The 17,500-nt window shown below is 44.3% G+C and overlaps 1 protein-coding gene and 1 long non-coding RNA gene across 14 annotated transcripts in view; one reads left to right on the top strand and one right to left on the bottom strand.

Annotated features, from left to right (window-relative positions):
- Positions 1–17,500, top strand: part of LOC118357681 (calcium-activated potassium channel subunit alpha-1-like) — a 270,854-nt gene that overhangs the window by 107,386 nt on the left and 145,968 nt on the right. The window lies entirely within an intron of this gene.
- LOC118375325 (uncharacterized) lies at positions 5,087–6,077 on the bottom strand. The gene is made up of 2 exons (XR_004823773.2): positions 5,553–6,077; positions 5,087–5,335 (listed from the first exon to the last, which is right to left on the bottom strand). It is a non-coding gene; the product is annotated as an uncharacterized LOC118375325 (long non-coding RNA).

Below are 17,500 nucleotides of genomic sequence, written 5' to 3' on the forward strand. Positions count from 1 at the left end.
AACTTCTTTGGGCTGCAATCCCGTTAACGGGATCGATAAGACACTCAAAACAACAGAAATCTCATAATTAAAATTCCTCAAACACACATGTATTTTATACCATTTTAAAGTTAATCTTGTTGTTAATAATATAATAATAATAATAATATATGCCATTTAGCAGACGCTTTTATCCAAAGCGACTTACAGTCATGTGTGCATACATTCTACGTATGGGTGGTCCCGGGGATCGAACCCACTACCCTGGCGTTACAAGCGCCATGCTCTACCAACTGAGCTACAGAAGGACCACCACAGTGTCCGATTTCAAATAGGCTTTACTGCGAAAGCACCACAAACGATTATGTTAGGTCACCATCATGCCAAATAAAACTCTGCCATTTTTCCAGCCAAAGAGAGGAGTCACAAAAAGCACAAATAGAGAAAAGATTCATCACTAACCTTTGATGATCTTCATTAGATGACACTCATAGGACTTCATGTTACACAATACATGTATGTTTTGTTTGATAAAGTTCATATTTATATAAAATAATCTGAGTTTACATTGGCGCGTTACGTTCACTAGTTCCAAAAACATCCGGTGATATTGCAGAGAGCCACATCATTTTACAGTGTTAGACATGGAAATATAGATATACCTCTCCTTAATCCAACCGCTGTGTCAGATTTCAAAAAAACTTTACGGAAAAAGCAAACAATGCAATAATCTGAGACGGCGCTCAGAAAACAAATACAATTTTCTGCCATGTTGGAGTCAACAGAAATCAGAAATTACATTATAAATATTCACTTACCTTTGATGATCTTTATCAGAATGCACTCCCAGGAATCGCAGTTCCACAATAAATGCTTGATTTGTTTGATAATGTCCATTATTTATGTCCAAGTAGCTACTTTTGTTAGGGCTTTAGGTACACAAATCAAAACGCCCGTGCAGGTCAGGCATAACGTCGGACAAAAACTTCAAAAAGTTATATTACAGGTCGTAGAAACATTTCAAACTAAGTATAGAATCAATCTTTAGGATGTTTTTATCATAAATCATAATGTTCCAACCGGAGAATTCCTTTGTGTGTAGAGGACCCATGGAACGCAGGTCACCAGAAAATGACCAGAAATGACCAGAAAATGGCTCTCTGCCAGTAACCTGACTCATTTCCCTCTTATTCAGCCCCACAACACAGTAGAAGTCTCATTCAAGTTTCTGAAAAGACGCTTGACATCTAGTGGAAGCCCTAGGAAGTGCAACTTCATCCACTGTGAATTCAATAGGGGATGGGTTGAAAATCGAACAACCTCAGATTTCTCACTTCCTGTTTGGATTTCTTCTCAGGTTTTTGCCTGCCATATGATTTCTGTTATACTCACAGACATCATTCAAACAATTTTAGAAACTTCAGAGTGTTTTCTATCCAATACTACTAATAATATGCATATATTAGCAACTGGGACTAAGGAGCAGGCTGTTTACTCTGGGCACCTCTGGGCACCTTTCATCCAAGCTACTCAATACTGCCCCTGCAGCCATAAGAAGTTTAACGACTGTGTTGGTGTGTGTGAACCATGATAGATCCTTAGTGGACACCGAGGCGTGTTCCTACAGCTAAGACGAGGGGATGCAACAACCAATGGGTTTACTCTGCCAGTTCACACTGTATTCATAGGCAAAAAAAAGTGTCCCAGCGGTCAAGAAAAATAATGCAGAGGAAGGAAGTAGAGTCACCACCTGCATCGCCGAAATGGCCACCAATTGCGCAGCGCTGAAGTTGGTCTCCACCAAAAGTACAATATATGTGCTCAAACATGGAAGGTAGGTGGGAGGAGGCAAGATCAGGGAGTACCATTCTATCCAATGACAGGTCAGATACGCGTGTGAACAACAGGCACAACTAAGATGTTTTGTCTAAGATTTGCCAGAATGCTACGTGCATCCACTTATATCAGTACATTTGTATCTGCCTAAACATTACGAATCCAGCTTCTTGAAGGAGTTTCCCACATATGCTGAGCATCCAACTCATCCCAAACCATCTCAATTGGGTTGAGGTTGGGTGATTGTGGAGGGCCAGGCCATCTGATGCAGCACTCCATCACTTTCCTTATTGGTCAAATAGACTTTACACAGCCTGGAGGTGTGTTTTGGTTTATTGTCCTGTTAAAAAACAAATTATAGTCCCATTAAGCGCAAAGCAGATGGAGTGGCGTATCACTGCAGAATGCTGTGGTAGCCATGCTGGTTAAGTGTACCCTACACCATCACACCTCCTCCTCCTCCATACTTCATGGTGGGAACCACACATGCAGAGATCATCCATTCACCTACTCTGCACCTCACAAAGACACAGCGGTTGGAACCAAAAAATGCACTCATGTCAGAACAAAATTACAAGATTATGTCACAATAATGTTAATGCATCGAATTGTTGTTTTATGGAATAGAATAGGGTTCTTAGAACACTCTCTGTGCGTGGTCTTCTGAGTTGGGCCTCTGGGGCTTAATGCTGACAGTGGATTACGATGCCTTTGGAGATAAAACCTAAAGACCTCATTCCATAGCATGAGTTGGTGTTTGTGTACTGGGAGGTACCAGGGTGGAGATGGCTCGGGTATGGATAATGAGGAAGGGAACCTTTCCACACAATGAGAACAGACTTTACAGCAGATTCTGTCTGCTGTGAGTTATAATTTTATTCATACAAATCCTTACCTTGTGACCATTCCATACACCTGTTGTTTGTCATGTGTCTTTGCTATAAAAGATAGTTGTGTTCTTTGTGTCGGGGCTCTCAACAAATCATCTAACGGTGGTTTGTCAACCAGTCATCGTTATTGCAGAGCATTTACATCATTCACTTGTGTGTGTGGTGTGACATGCTTTCCTTATTAATAAGTGAATAAAGATTTAGTTTAAGTATAACTCTGACTTGTGTGATAAGTTTGTCTCTCCTCATTTGATGATAAAGAAATAACCACTACATTCATCAAACCAAAGGACAGATTTCCACCGGTCTAATATCCATTGCTCGTGTTTCTTCTTGACCCAAGCAAGTCTCTTTTTCTTATGGGTATCCTTTAATAGTGGTTTATTTGCAGCAATTCGACCATGAAGACCTGATTCACGCAGTCTCCTCTGAACAGTTGATGTTGAGATGTGTCTGTTACCTGATCTCTGTGATGCATTTATTTGGGCTGGAATCTGAGGTGCAGTTAACTCTAATGAACTTATCCTCTGCAGCAAAGGTAACTCTGGGTCTTCATTTCTTGTGGTGTTCCTCATGAGAGACAGTTTCCTTATAGCGCTTGATGGTTTTTGCGACTGTACTTCTTGAAATTTTCCAGGTGGACCTTCATGTCATAATGTAATGATGGACTGTCGTTTCTCTTTGCTTATTTGAGCTGTTCTTGTCATAATATGGACTTGGTCTTTTACCAAATAGGGCTCTCTTCTGTATACCATCTGTCATGATGATGCCCTCTTTGGGTACAGAAAGCACCAGTCCCCTCTCCCTGCCACACAGTATAAGAGACAGAGTTAATTTTCATAGAGAACAAAGGAATTTCTTCCTCCTCACAGAACTTGAGGTCCGAACAAATTTCATGTTCTGGAGAAGGTATAAAAGATCGGTGAAGAATTGAACTGGTCCGTTTGTTACAACTTGGGGAAGCTCATGGGAGACGGTGCGGCCACATTACCATAACGCTGTTTATATAATAGACTCAGATATGAGGTTTACATCTAATTGTTGTATAAGATGAATAAGTGAGTATGATGCTGTTTGTAAAAATTGTGTAAGGTGATTTTGGACTGTTTAATGAAGGAAACTCCAATTCCCTTTTGAGTTTAACTAAATCAGAGGACCGCCCATGAGCCCAGTTAGGGTCAGGCATCCTGGGACAGCCCCTTTTCTGCAATTCCGCATAAAACCCAACTATGAGAAATTCTCAGTAGACCATGTTTCTCTCAATCACGGACAAAGGACAAAGGTTGCAGACCATTGCTGAATCTTTTAACCATACCACGTGGTTAAACTCTTAGACTATAGATACCGACAGAATAAGAACAAGTCTTTGATATGAATTACTAGTCTGCAGCTAGGAATTCGGTATCATTGAACGCGAAGAACGAAAACCGCCGAAACATCCATTCTACAACAACATGAATGAGTGTCACTCTGAACTATCCACTATAACCACGACAGAGAGAGAGAGACGGACAATTCTACAAAAGAAACAAACTTTTCACTAGCGATCAAGACGACACACTGAGCGTAAATATATATATTGATTGCAATTGTTCCCGAATGAGTGAGCGTTCATGTGTAAAGGATTAGCATTTCAATTGTTATAATTATCACTCTGTAGTGACTTCTTCGTCCCCTTTTGTCTAACAAGCCGTCATGCCGGTTTAGCCCACTAGGGCACATTCTATCATTTCTTGTAACCATATTTACTTTTTTTGTTTTGTTTATGCATTTCTGTGAATTACTTAGTTAGTAATAAATAAATTATTTAAGACAATTGATGTATGGATGACTCATAGTGAAGACTGGGTTTGTGCAGATAACCAACAATTTACTACGTTTTGAATGAGACTAATGTGAGGTAAAGTAAATAATTAATTAATCAGAAGACTATGGATCAGATATGAAAATATCTGAAAGGTTATATTAGGAAATTATAACTTTGTAATCTGAATATTTTCCTTGGTGGCCCGACTTTCTAGTTAATTACAGTTACATGATTAATCAGTTTGATCGCGTAATACTAATTACAGAGAATCTTTGATAAAAACTAAAAGTCTTAATTTAATGATAGTAAAGACACGACACACCCCTACCTTGTCACAACACAGTAGTGAAAACAGGATGTCACATACTGCAGTCGCACCCCAAACGGCTCATATCTGTACGCCCAGACTTAAGACTAAGTCACATGACAAGCCTGTATCAGAAAAATACTAACATATAACAATGGACAATTGTCCAAGTAAAATGGCATAGTGGGTCTTATTAAACAGCATAGTAGGTAATTAAATCATTTCCTCCACACTGTCTGATATGAAAAAATCATCATCACACATTCGTCTCAATCAATTATGATTTATTATGACATGCTCATTAGAAACAGTGGGTCAGATTTGGTTTGTTTTTCTAAGACAGGCATATGGCTTTGACACAGAAAAAGGGAGCAGAATTATTTTTCAAATCAGATCAGAGAGTAGAATCCATGTTGTATTATGACATCATCATCATCATCATCATCATCATCATCTTCTTCTTCTTCTTCTTTGACGTCTTGATTTTCAGCCTCCTATTCCTCAACACTGTGAACTCTGTAAAATGGAGAGGAAACAGAGAGCGATGGATATAATAACCACTTCACTTTGAGGAGTGGCATGGCACCAAGTTTATTACTAACCTACTGCAGGTGGAACTTTTATTTGAACCTATTACAATATCTATCAAGCCAACCCATTATAATGTGACATTAGTCTTGGAATGTAAAAATTCAACAAGTCAAACATAAACTCAAAGGACAGAGATTTGTACCTGGTGGGTCCTATTCCCATAGCTGTTAACAAGGTAGGGAACGCTCTACATAAGTTTTCCAACTGATCTTCTTTTCCACTCATTGATATTGTTTCCACTCTACTATTTCCTGATTCGATTCTGGATGTCAGCTGTAGAGACACATGTAATTTAGTGTCATTGATGTACGTCCGGAGATTTCGAGTCATCCTTTCAGGTTTACTCGGTCTGCATAACAATACATGCACGTTCGTTACGTTCTTGACTGTTCTATATATTCTGAAGAGAACATCAACATTTCCTCTTAACTGCTTTCTTCTGTGTGATTCTCTCTGTCTTATCGTCAATGTATTCAGATCTACTCCTTCATACATGTCCCTGACAACATCATCCATTTTTTAAAATGATACTGACCCTGTGGCTTCATCCATACATATACCTTTCTGTGAGATTTTGATTGGTTGACATTGGTTGACGAAACCAGGAACTGTGTTATGAAAGTAATATCACTGGTCTTTCTGCATTAACCAGTTCTATCACAGACCCAGAGGCTACGTGTGTGTGTGTGTGTGTGTGTGTGTGTGTGTGTGTGTGTGTGTGTGTGTGTGTGTGTGTGTGTGTGTGTGTGTGTGTGTGTGTGTGTGTGTGTGTGTGTGTGTGTGCCAGTTTCTGATTGGCAGTTGCAGGAGGAGATCTCAGGGCCTGATTATAATGCAAGACGCATTATGATAGAGAAAGCATTATTCCTAAATTTGCATGTGAAACCTACCCTAGGGGTTTCATTCTGGAATGGCAACCTACGTGTTCATTGATGAATGCGAGTGTGGCTCAATTATTTGCATGTTTTAAATCAGTACAAAGGAAAGAACACTGCTCACAGAATCAGACAGCAATATACACATGTTTTCTCCCTGTAGTAGGCATGTTTAGTGACTGAGGGCTACAGGCTAGTTCCCTGTAGTAGGCATGTTTAGTGACTGAGGGCTACAGGCTAGTAGTTCCCTGTAGTAGGCATGTTTAGTGACTGAGGGCTACAGGCTAGTTCCCTGTAGTAGGCATGTTTAGTGACTGAGGGCTACAGGCTAGTTCCCTGTAGTAGGCATGTTTAGTGACTGAGGGCTACAGGCTAGTTCCCTGTAGTAGGCATGTTTAGTGACTGAGGGCTACAGGCTAGTTCCCTGTAGTAGGCATGTTTAGTGACTGAGGGCTACAGGCTAGTAGTTCCCTGTAGTAGGCATGTTTAGTGACTGAGGGCTACAGGCTAGTTCCCTGTAGTAGGCATGTTTAGTGACTGAGGGCTACAGGCTAGGTCCCTGTAGTAGGCATGTTTAGTGACTGAGGGCTACAGGCTAGTTCCCTGTAGTAGGCATGTTTAGTGACTGAGGGCTACAGGCTAGTTCCTGTAGGGCATGTTTAGTGACTGAGGCTACAGGCTAGTTCCCTGTAGTAGGCATGTTTAGTGACTGAGGGCTACAGGCTAGTTCCCTGTAGTAGGCATGTTTAGTGACTGAGGGCTACAGGCTAGGTCCCTGTAGTAGGCATGTTTAGTGACTGAGGGCTACAGGCTAGTTCCCTGTAGTAGGCATGTTTAGTGACTGAGGGCTACAGGCTAGTTCCCTGTAGTAGGCATGTTTAGTGACTGAGGGCTACAGGCTAGTAGTTCCCTGTAGTAGGCATGTTTCGTTACTGAGGGCTACAGGCTAGTAGTTCCCTGTAGTAGGCATGTTTAGTGACTGGGGGCTACAGGCTAGTTCCCTGTAGTAGTTGTGGTGTCAGTATTGAGTGCTTGTACTACTATTGTACTGTAGGAGGAGTTCAATATGTTTGTGCTTTTTGCCACACCAGGATGTGATGTCAGTGTGGGTGTTCTGTCCCTGAGGGTCAACCAATCAGGGAAGGATCAGAATGAGAGAATGGTCTAGGGAAGCTGAGGGTCAAGCAGTCAGGGAAGGATCAGAATGAGAGAATGGTCTAGGGAAGCTGAGGGTCAAGCAGTCAGGGAAGGATCAGAATGAGAGAATGGTCTAGGGAGGGATACAGCTGAGGGTCAACCAATCAGGGAAGGATCAGAATGAGAGAATGGTCTAGGGAGGGATACAGCTGAGGGTCAACCAATCAGGGAAGGATCAGAATGAGAGAATGGTCTAGGGAGGGATACAGCTGAGGGTCAACCAATCAGGGAAGGATCAGAATGAGAGAATGGTCTAGGGAGGGATACAGCTGAGGGTCAACCAATCAGGGAAGGATCAGAATGAGAGAATGGTCTAGGGAGGGATACAGCTGAGGGTCAACCAATCAGGGAAGGATCAGAATGAGAGAATGGTCTAGGGAGGGATACAGCTGAGGGTCAACCAATCAGGGAAGGATCAGAATGAGAGAATGGTCTAGGGAGGGATACAGCTGAGGTTCAACCAATCAGGGAAGGATCAGAATGAGAGAATGGTCTAGGGAGGGATACAGCTGAGGTTCAACCAATCAGGGAAGGATCAGAATGAGAGAATGGTCTAGGGAAGCTGAGGGTCAACCAATCAGGGAAGGATGTTTTTCGTGTCCGTTCGTACTGTAGGATTCTACTTTAGGTACACACCCTAGTTATACAGTGCATGAACTATAGAATAGCATGGCATTGTTTTTCGGTTATCTGTCTTTTCTCATTAACATACAACATAATTTAAATCAAATTAAATGTTATTGGTCACATACACACATTTAGTAGATGTTATTGCGGGTGTTTCGAAATGCTTGTGTTCCTAGCTCCAACAGTGCAGTAATATCTAACTAAATGCTTGTGTTCCTAGCTCCAACAGTGCAGTAATATCTAACTAAATGCTTGTGTTCCTAGCTCCAATAGTGCAGTAATATCTAACAATTCACAACAATACACAAATCTCAAAGTAAAAGAATGGAATTAAGAAATGTAGAAATATTAGGATGAGCAATGTCAGAGTGGCATTGAGTAAATACGGTAGAATAGAATACAGTATATACATATTAGATGAGTAAAGCAGTATGTAAACATTATTAAAGTGACCAGTGATTCCATGTCTATGTATATAGGGCAGCAGCCACTAAGGTGCAGGGTTGAGTAGCCGGTTGGTAGCCAGCTAGTGTCGGCTATTTAACAATCTGATGGCCTTGAGATAGATGCTGTTTTTCAATCTCTCTGTCCCATATTTGTTGCACATGTACTGACCTCGCCTTCTGGATGATAGCGGAAGGTACTGGCCGTGGCTCGGGTCGTTGTGTAACGTTTACGCTAAGAATCAGGAAGCAAGTACAGGTAGTGAATTTAATAGATGAACAAATATGGAACAAAACAAGAAACTCTAGTAGCGTACAGGCATGAAAGCATTATGTTCTATATATTCTGAAGAGAAGATCAACATTGTCTCTAACATTTTTTCCAGGTCGATCGTTTCTGCTAAGGCGCGGGAACCTGTAGAGCCAGTGAGGTGTGGGAACCTGTAGAGCCAGTGAGGTGTGGGAACCTGTCGAGCCAGTGAGGTGTGGGAACCTGCGGTAACCTGTCATTGTTGGCAATTAGGCCTACTACTGTTGTGTTGTCTGCAAACTTGATGATTGAGTTGGAGGCGTGCGTGGCCACACAGTCATGGGTTAACTTGGAGTACAGGAGGGAGCTGAGCACGCACTCTTGTGGGGCCCCTGTGTTGAGGATCAGCAAAGTGGAGGTGTTGCTTCCTACCTTCACCACCAGGGGGCGGCCCATCAGGAAGTGCAAGACCCAGTTGCATGGGGATCAGACACAGGGGCCCAAGCTTATTGATGAGCTTGGAGGGTACTATGGTGTTGAATGCTGAGCTATTGTATTCCCCTTGTCCAGATGGGATAGGGCAGTGTGCAGTACGATGTCGATTGCATCGTCTGTGACTCTATTGGGGGCGGTAAGCAAATTGACGTGGATCTAGGGTGTTGGGTAAGGTAGATGTGATATGATTCTTATTAAACTAGCCTCTCAAAGCACTTCATGATGACAGAAGTGTGTGCTATGGGGCGATAGTCATTTAGTTCAGTTACCTTTGCTTTCTTGCGTACAGGAACAATGTTGGCCCTCTTGAAGGAAGTGCGGACTGCAGACTGGGAAAGGGAGAGATTGAATATGTTCGTGAACACTCCAGCTGGTCTGCGCATGCTCTGAGGACGGGGCTAGGGCCGGCAGTCTTGCGAAGATTAATACGCTTAAACGTTTTACTCACGTCGGCCACGAAGAAGGAGAGCCCTCAGTCCTTGGGCCGCGTCGGTGGTACTGTGTTATCTCTTCAAAACGGGTCGAAGAAGATGTTTAGCTTGTTTAGTTTACAGGACCATAATCCCTCAGGTTCCTGTTTCTGAAAACCCATTGTATTCTCATGTACATTATCTGTATGGGACTTTTCCAGACATCTTCCAAATAGAGATATACAAAGATAGAGATCCAGAGGTAGAGAGAAAGAGAGAAATACAGAGAGAAAGAGAAAGAGAGAGATACAGAGAGATAGGGTGTTCTTTGTTGGAAGCCTCTCCAACATAATCCAGGTAGAATTAGGTGATTTGAGCAAAGACAGTTTTTCTATGTATGTGGGTGACTCAACACAATACTGTAAATGTCAGCTACTGTACTACAGCGACTGAAATGACTGCAACACTTAACAATGAGCTGCAGTTAGTGTCAGAGCGGGTGGCAAGGAATAAATTAGTCCTGAATATTTCTAAAACTAAAAGCATTGTAATTGGGACAAATCATTCACTAAACCCCAAACCTCAAACTAAATATTGTAATAAATCATGTGTAAATTGAACAAGTTAAGGGGCTAAACTGTTTGGAGTTTAACCCTGGAGTAACCCTGGATTAACCCTGGAGTAACCCTGGATTAACCCTGGAGTAACCCTGGAGTAACCCTGGATTAACCCTGGAGTAACCCTGGAGTAACCCTGGATTAACCCTGGAGTAACCCTGGATTAACCCTGGAGTAACCCTGGAGTAACCCTGGAGTAACCCTGGATTAACCCTGGAGTAACCCTGGATTAACCCTGGAGTAACCCTGGAGTAACCCTGGATTAACCCTGGAGTAACCCTGGAGTAACCCTGGATTGTAAACTGTCATGGCCAAAACATGTTGATACAACAGTAGCTAAAATGGGGAGAAGTCTGTCCATAATAAAGTGCTGCTCAACCTTCTTAACAACACTATCAACAAGGCAGGTCCTACAGGCCCTAGTTTCTACCTTCTTAACAACACTATCAACAAGACAGGTCCTACAGGCCCTAGTTTCTACCTTCTTAACAACAGTATCAACAAGGCAGGTCCTACAGGCCCTAGTTTCTACCTTCTTAACAACAGTATCAACAAGGCAGGTCCTACAGGCCCTAGTTTCTACCTCCTTAACTACACTATCAACAAGGCAGGTCCTACAGGCCCTAGTTTATACCTTCTTAACTACACTATCAACAAGGCAGGTCCTACAGGCCCTAGTTTCTACCTTCTTAACTACACTATCAACAAGGCAGGTCCCACAGGCCCTAGTTTCTACCTTCTTAACAACACTATCAACAAGGCAGGTCCTACAGGCCCTAGTTTCTACCTTCTTAACAACACTATCAACAAGGCAGGTCCTACAGGCCCTAGTTTCTACCTTCTTAACAACAGTATCAACAAGGCAGGTCCTACAGGCCCTAGTTTCTACCTTCTTAACAACAGTATCAACAAGGCAGGTCCTACAGGTCCTAGTTTCTACCTTCTTAACAACAGTATCAACAAGGCAGGTCCTACAGGCCCTAGTTTATACCTTCTAAACAACACTATCAACAAGGCAGGTCCTACAGGCCCTAGTTTCTACCTTCTTAACAACACTATCAACAAGGCAGGTCCTACAGGCCCTAGTTTCTACCTTCTTAACAACACTATCAACAAGACAGGTCCTACAGGCCCTAGTTTCTACCTCCTTAACTACACTATCAACAAGGCAGGTCCTACAGGCCCTAGTTTCTACCTTCTTAACTACACTATCAACAAGGCAGGTCCTACAGGCCCTAGTTTCTACCTTCTTAACTACACTATCAACAAGGCAGGTCCTACAGGCCCTAGTTTCTACCTCCTTAACTACACTATCAACAAGGCAGGTCCTACAGGCCCTAGTTTCTACCTTCTTAACTACACTATCAACAAGGCAGGTCCTACAGGCCCTAGTTTCTACCTTCTTAACTACACTATCAACAAGGCAGGTCCTACAGACCCTAGTTTCTACCTTCTTAACAACACTATCAACAAGGCAGGTCCTACAGGCCCTAGTTTATACCTTCTTAACTACACTATCAACAAGGCAGGTCCTACAGGCCCTAGTTTATACCTTCTAAACAACACTATCAACAAGGCAGGTCCTACAGGCCCTAGTTTCTACCTTCTTAACAACACTATCAACAAGGCAAGTCCTACAGGCCCTAGTTTCTACCTTCTTAACAACACTATCAACAAGGCAGGTCCTACAGGCCCTAGTTTCTACCTTCTTAACAACACTATCAACAAGGCAGGTCCTACAGGCCCTAGTTTCTACCTTCTTAACAACACTATCAACAAGGCAGGTCCTACAGGCCCTAGTTTCTACCTTCTTAACAACACTATCAACAAGGCAGGTCCTACGGGCCCTAGTTTCTACCTTCTTAACAACACTATCAACAAGGCAGGTCCTACAGGCCCTAGTTTCTACCTTCTTAACAACACTATCAACAAGGCAGGTCCTACAGGCCCTAGTTTCTACCTTCTTAACAACACTATCAACAAGGCAGGTCCTACGGGCCCTAGTTTATACCTTCTTAACAACACTATCAACAAGGCAGGTCCTACAGGCCCTAGTTTCTACCTTCTTAACAACACTATCAACAAGGCAGGTCCTACAGGCCCTAGTTTCTACCTTCTTAACAACACTATCAACAAGGCAGGTCCTACAGGCCCTAGTTTCTACCTTCTTAACAACACTATCAACAAGGCAGGTCCTACAGGCCCTAGTTTCTACCTTCTTAACAACACTATCAACAAGGCAGGTCCTACAGGCCCTAGTTTCTACCTTCTAAACAACACTATCAACAAGGCAGGTCCTACAGGCCCTAGTTTCTACCTTCTTAACAACACTATCAACAAGGCAGGTCCTACAGGCCCTAGTTTCTACCTTCTTAACAACACTATCAACAAGGCAGGTCCTACAGGCCCTAGTTTCTACCTTCTTAACAACACTATCAACAAGGCAGGTCCTACGGGCCCTAGTTTATACCTTCTTAACAACACTATCAACAAGGCAGGTCCTACGGGCCCTAGTTTCTACCTTCTTAACAACACTATCAACAAGGCAGGTCCTACGGGCCCTAGTTTCTACCTTCTTAACAACACTATCAACAAGGCAGGTCCTACGGGCCCTAGTTCTGTCACACCTGGACTACTGTTCAGTCGTGTGGTCAGGTAAACAGGTAAAAAAAAGATATATATATATACATTCAGCAGGTGTTTACACTCTGACGAGAGTGCGCTGAAATCCGAGTAGATAGCCAATGTGATTTTGCGAACACTAAGGACATGTTAATTGGATAACAGTCATTCAAGTTCTTGCTAGCTAACCCAATGACACCTGCATCTCTAGCTGTGTATAGCCACTGAAAAACGATATGAGGGGAAAATGGTCAGTCATTCACCCTCTCCTCCAATGGCATGACATCCTACTAGCAGCTAGCTATCTAGCTAACGTTAGGCTCAGTGTTTTTAGCATGTCACGTAAAGAAATAGGCTAGCATATTAGCCACGTTACAACTGACTCGTGATCATTGCCTTTGCTAGTTTGATTGTATTGACATTCCCAGCCTTAGTTACATACATCCATTTTTTTTGCCTAAAATATTTAGTCATGGAAACGGAAACAGTGCTTCCCGAATGCAGGCAGCAAACAATGTGCCAGATGTGATTTACAACCTGATAGCAGTATGTTTTAGACTACCAAGGACTGTATTGGTGAATGATATTAATGATGCATTGAACTGCATCCGTCTATTCTGACAACAATACCTTACTCTACGTCATATAGTTGTTTGTCAGATATAACCTATTTTTTTAAACCTAAAGTTAAAGTTTTTTTGTAGCATAAACTGAGAATATTATATTTATTTAATGATACGATTGTTTGTTTTATATCTGCAAAGTCGTTAAAACGCTGCCAGTTCTACTTTAAGTAAAAGCACAAAAGCGTTTGAAGACCTCTGAATATTTGAACCCAGGTGTGGATCCTGCCTCTGTGAGAGGAGTTAATCTCTGATTATATTCTCATCTGTGCTTCTCAGGATTACAGTACTGTGGCGTACTGGCCGGACCACATTACATGCACTGGGGGTTTTCATTTTGAGGGATTTGGGTCGTTCATTTTGTAACTTATAATATTCTTAGTATTGTGGACTGGTGAACTAAAAGCCTCTGCCTTCAGAATACATGTAGCCTACCTGTCCTGTGTGAGCGTGGGCTTGAATCCAAACCACTGCTATTCCACCCTACCTCTCGTCCTATCCTCCTATCTAATAAACGGTGGGACTGCCCTACTCCTTTCCTTTATGGAAGAAGAAGAAAGAAAACTATAATTGTCCCTAATGGGCTTTTTAATAACGTTTGATGTTGTGTGGAGTTTTTCATACTGTAGGGGGGGGGGAAATATATTTTTTAAAGATAGAAGCTGCAGTCTCAAGTTGATTTCCTTCTTCCCCGTTGTCCTGCCAAACGGACTACCTAATAAAGAAGAGAGTGCCCTAAAATGATATCTAAATCTTGGCCTTATTTAACTGCAGTTAACTGCTTGCTCAGTCGGTTTACCCAAGGCCACTCACAGGCTGCATCCCTAATGGCACCCTATATAGAGCACTGAAGTGTGATCAAACATATGCAGTAAAGGGAATAGGGATTCACAAACAGACTGATTAAGTTTAGCCTGGATACCCCCAGGCCACTAAGTTTAGCCTGGATACCCCCAGGCCACTAAGTTTAGCCTGGATACCCCCAGGCCACTAAGTTTAGCCTGGATACCCCCATGCCACTAAGTTTAGCCTGGATACCCCCAGGCCACTAAGTTTAGCCTGGATACCCCAGGCCACTAAGTTTAGCCTGGTTACCCCCAGGCCAATAAGTTTAGCCTGGATACCCCAGGCCACTAAGTTTAGCCTGATTAACCCCAGGCCACTAAGTTTAGCTTGGTTACCCCCAGGCCACTAAGTTTAGCCTGGTTTCCCCAGGCCACTAAGTTTAGCCTGGTTTCCCCAGGCCACTAAGTTTAGCCTGGTTTCCCCAGGCCACTAAATTTAGCCTGGTTACCCCAGGCCACTAAGTTTAGCCTGGATACCCCCAGGCCACTAAGTTTAGCCTGGATACCCCCAGGCCACTAAGTTTAGCCTGGATACCCCCAGGCCACTAAGTTTAGCCTGGATACCCCCAGGCCACTAAGTTTAGCCTGGATACCCCCAGGCCACTAAGTTTAGCCTGGTTTCCCCAGGCCACTAAATTTAGCCTGGTTACCCCAGGCCACTAAGTTTAGCCTGGATACCCCCAGGCCACTAAGTTTAGCCTGGATACCCCCAGGCCACTAAGTTTAGCCTGGATACCCCCAGGCCACTAAGTTTAGCCTGGATACCCCCAGGCCACTAAGTTTAGCCTGGATACCCCCAGGCCACTAAGTTTAGCCTGGATACCCCCAGGCCACTAAGTTTAGCCTGGATACCCCCGGGCCACTAAGTTTAGCCTGGATACCCCCAGGCCACTAAGTTTAGCCTGGATACCCCCAGGCCACTAAGTTTAGCCTGGATACCCCCAGGCCACTACGTTTCAGACAGTACAGCTATGGTGTCAGGGCTGTCACTTCACAACTAATGTTATCTAAAACCACTGGATCTGCATGTGTCAATTAACCTATAATCTCTCCCCATCTGTTCCCACACAGTGTATATCTAGATTAGCCTGGTGTTCCCATGGTCATTAATGCCATACATTAGCCATAAAATCAACCATAAAAGTTGGCTATACAGCACAAACATCTGGGACCAGGCTATAGATAGACTGCATGTTCTATTTTATTCAGAAGGCCTCCCATATTAGACAGACAGACAGACAGACAGACAGACAGACAGACAGACAGACAGACAGACAGACAGACAGACAGAGGGTTTCACTGTCAATGACCTTGTTTTGTTGTTGTGATAGCTCTGTGACTAGGCTCAGGGCTTTGCTGCATCACTGTTTCTCCTCTACCTCTCTCTTCCTCTAGAAACTCTAGTGAGCTACACTGTCACCTGTCCTTGTCTCACTGCCTGTCCCTGTCTCCTCTCCTCTCCTCTCCTTGTCTCACTGCCTGTCCCTGTCTCCTCTCCTCTGCTTGTCTCACTGCCTGTCCCTGTCTCCTCTCCTCTGCTTGTCTCACTGCCTGTCCCTTTCTCCTCTCCTCTCCTTGTCTCACTGCCTGTCCCTGTCTCCTCTCCTCTCCTTGTCTCACTGCCTGCCCCTGTCTCCTCTCCTCTCCTTGTCTCACTGCTTGTCCCTGTCTCCTCTCCTCTTCTTGTCTCACTGCCTGTCCCTGTCTCCTCTCCTCTCCTTGTCTCACTGCCTGTCCCTGTCTCCTCTCCTCTCCTTGTCTCACTGCTTGTCCCTGTCTCCTCTCCTCTTCTTGTCTCACTGCCTGTCCCTGTCTCCTCTCCTCTCCTTGTCTCACTGCCTGTCCCTGTCTCCTCTCCTCTCCTTGTCTCATTGCTTGTCCCTGTCTCCTCTCCTCTTCTTGTCTCACTGCCTGTCCCTGTCTCCTCTCCTCTCCTTGTTACACTGCCTGTCCCTGTCTCCTCTCCTCTCCTTGTCTCACTGCCTGTCCCTGTCTCCTCTCTTCTGCTTGTCTCACTGCCTGTTCCTGTCTCCTCTCCTCTTCTTGTCTCACTGCCTGTCCCTGTCTCCTCTCCTCTCCTTGTCTCACTGCCTGTCCCTGTCTCCTCTCCTCTGCTTGTCTCACTGCCTGTCCCTGTCTCCTCTCCTCTCCTTGTCTCACTGCCTGTCCCTGTCTCCTCTCCTCTGCTTGTCTCACTGCCTGTCCCTGTCTCCTCTCCTCTTCTTGTCTCACTGCCTGTCCCTGTCTCCTCTCCTCTCCTTGTCTCACTGCCTGTCCCTGTCTCCTCTCCTCTTCTTGTTTCACTGCTTGTCCCTGTCTCCTCTCCTCTGCTTGTCTCACTGCCTGTCCCTGTCTCCTCTCCTCTGCTTGTCTCACTGCCTGTCCTTGTCTCCTCTCCTCTTCTTGTCTCACTGCCTGTCCCTGTCTCCTCTCCTCTCCTTGTTTCACTGCTTGTCCCTGTCTCCTCTCCTCTGCTTGTCTCACTGCCTGTCCCTGTCTCCTCTCCTCTCCTTGTTTCACTGCCTGTCCCTGTCTCCTCTCCTCTGCTTGTCTCACTGCCTGCCCCTGTCTCCTCTCCTCTCCTTGTCTCACTGCCTGTCCCTGTCTCCTCTCCTCTCCTTGTTTCACTGCTTGTCCCTGTCTCCTCTCCTCTGCTTGTCTCACTGCCTGTCCCTGTCTCCTCTCCTCTGCTTGTCTCACTGCCTGTCCCTGTCTCCTCTCCTCTCCTTGTCTCACTGCTTGTCCCTGTCTCCTCTCCTCTGCTTGTCTCACTGCCTGTCCCTGTCTCCTCTCCTCTCCTTGTCTCACTGCCTGTCCCTGTCTCCTCTCCTGTCCTTGTCTCACTGCCTGTCCCTGTCTCCTCTCCTCTGCTTGTCTCACTGCTTGTCCCTGTCTCCTCTCCTCTCCTTGTCTCACTGCCTGTCCCTGTCTCCTCTCCTCTGCTTGTCTCACTGCCTGTCCCTGTCTCCTCTCCTCTTCTTGTTTCACTGCCTGTCCCTGTCTCCTCTCCTCTGCTTGTCTCACTGCTTGTCCCTGTCTCCTCTACTTTCCTTGTCTCACTGCGTGTGTGTGTTCCCAGGTGTAGG

Source organism: Oncorhynchus keta, chromosome 24, assembly GCF_023373465.1.
Source record: "Oncorhynchus keta strain PuntledgeMale-10-30-2019 chromosome 24, Oket_V2, whole genome shotgun sequence".
NCBI lineage: Eukaryota > Metazoa > Chordata > Actinopteri > Salmoniformes > Salmonidae > Oncorhynchus > Oncorhynchus keta.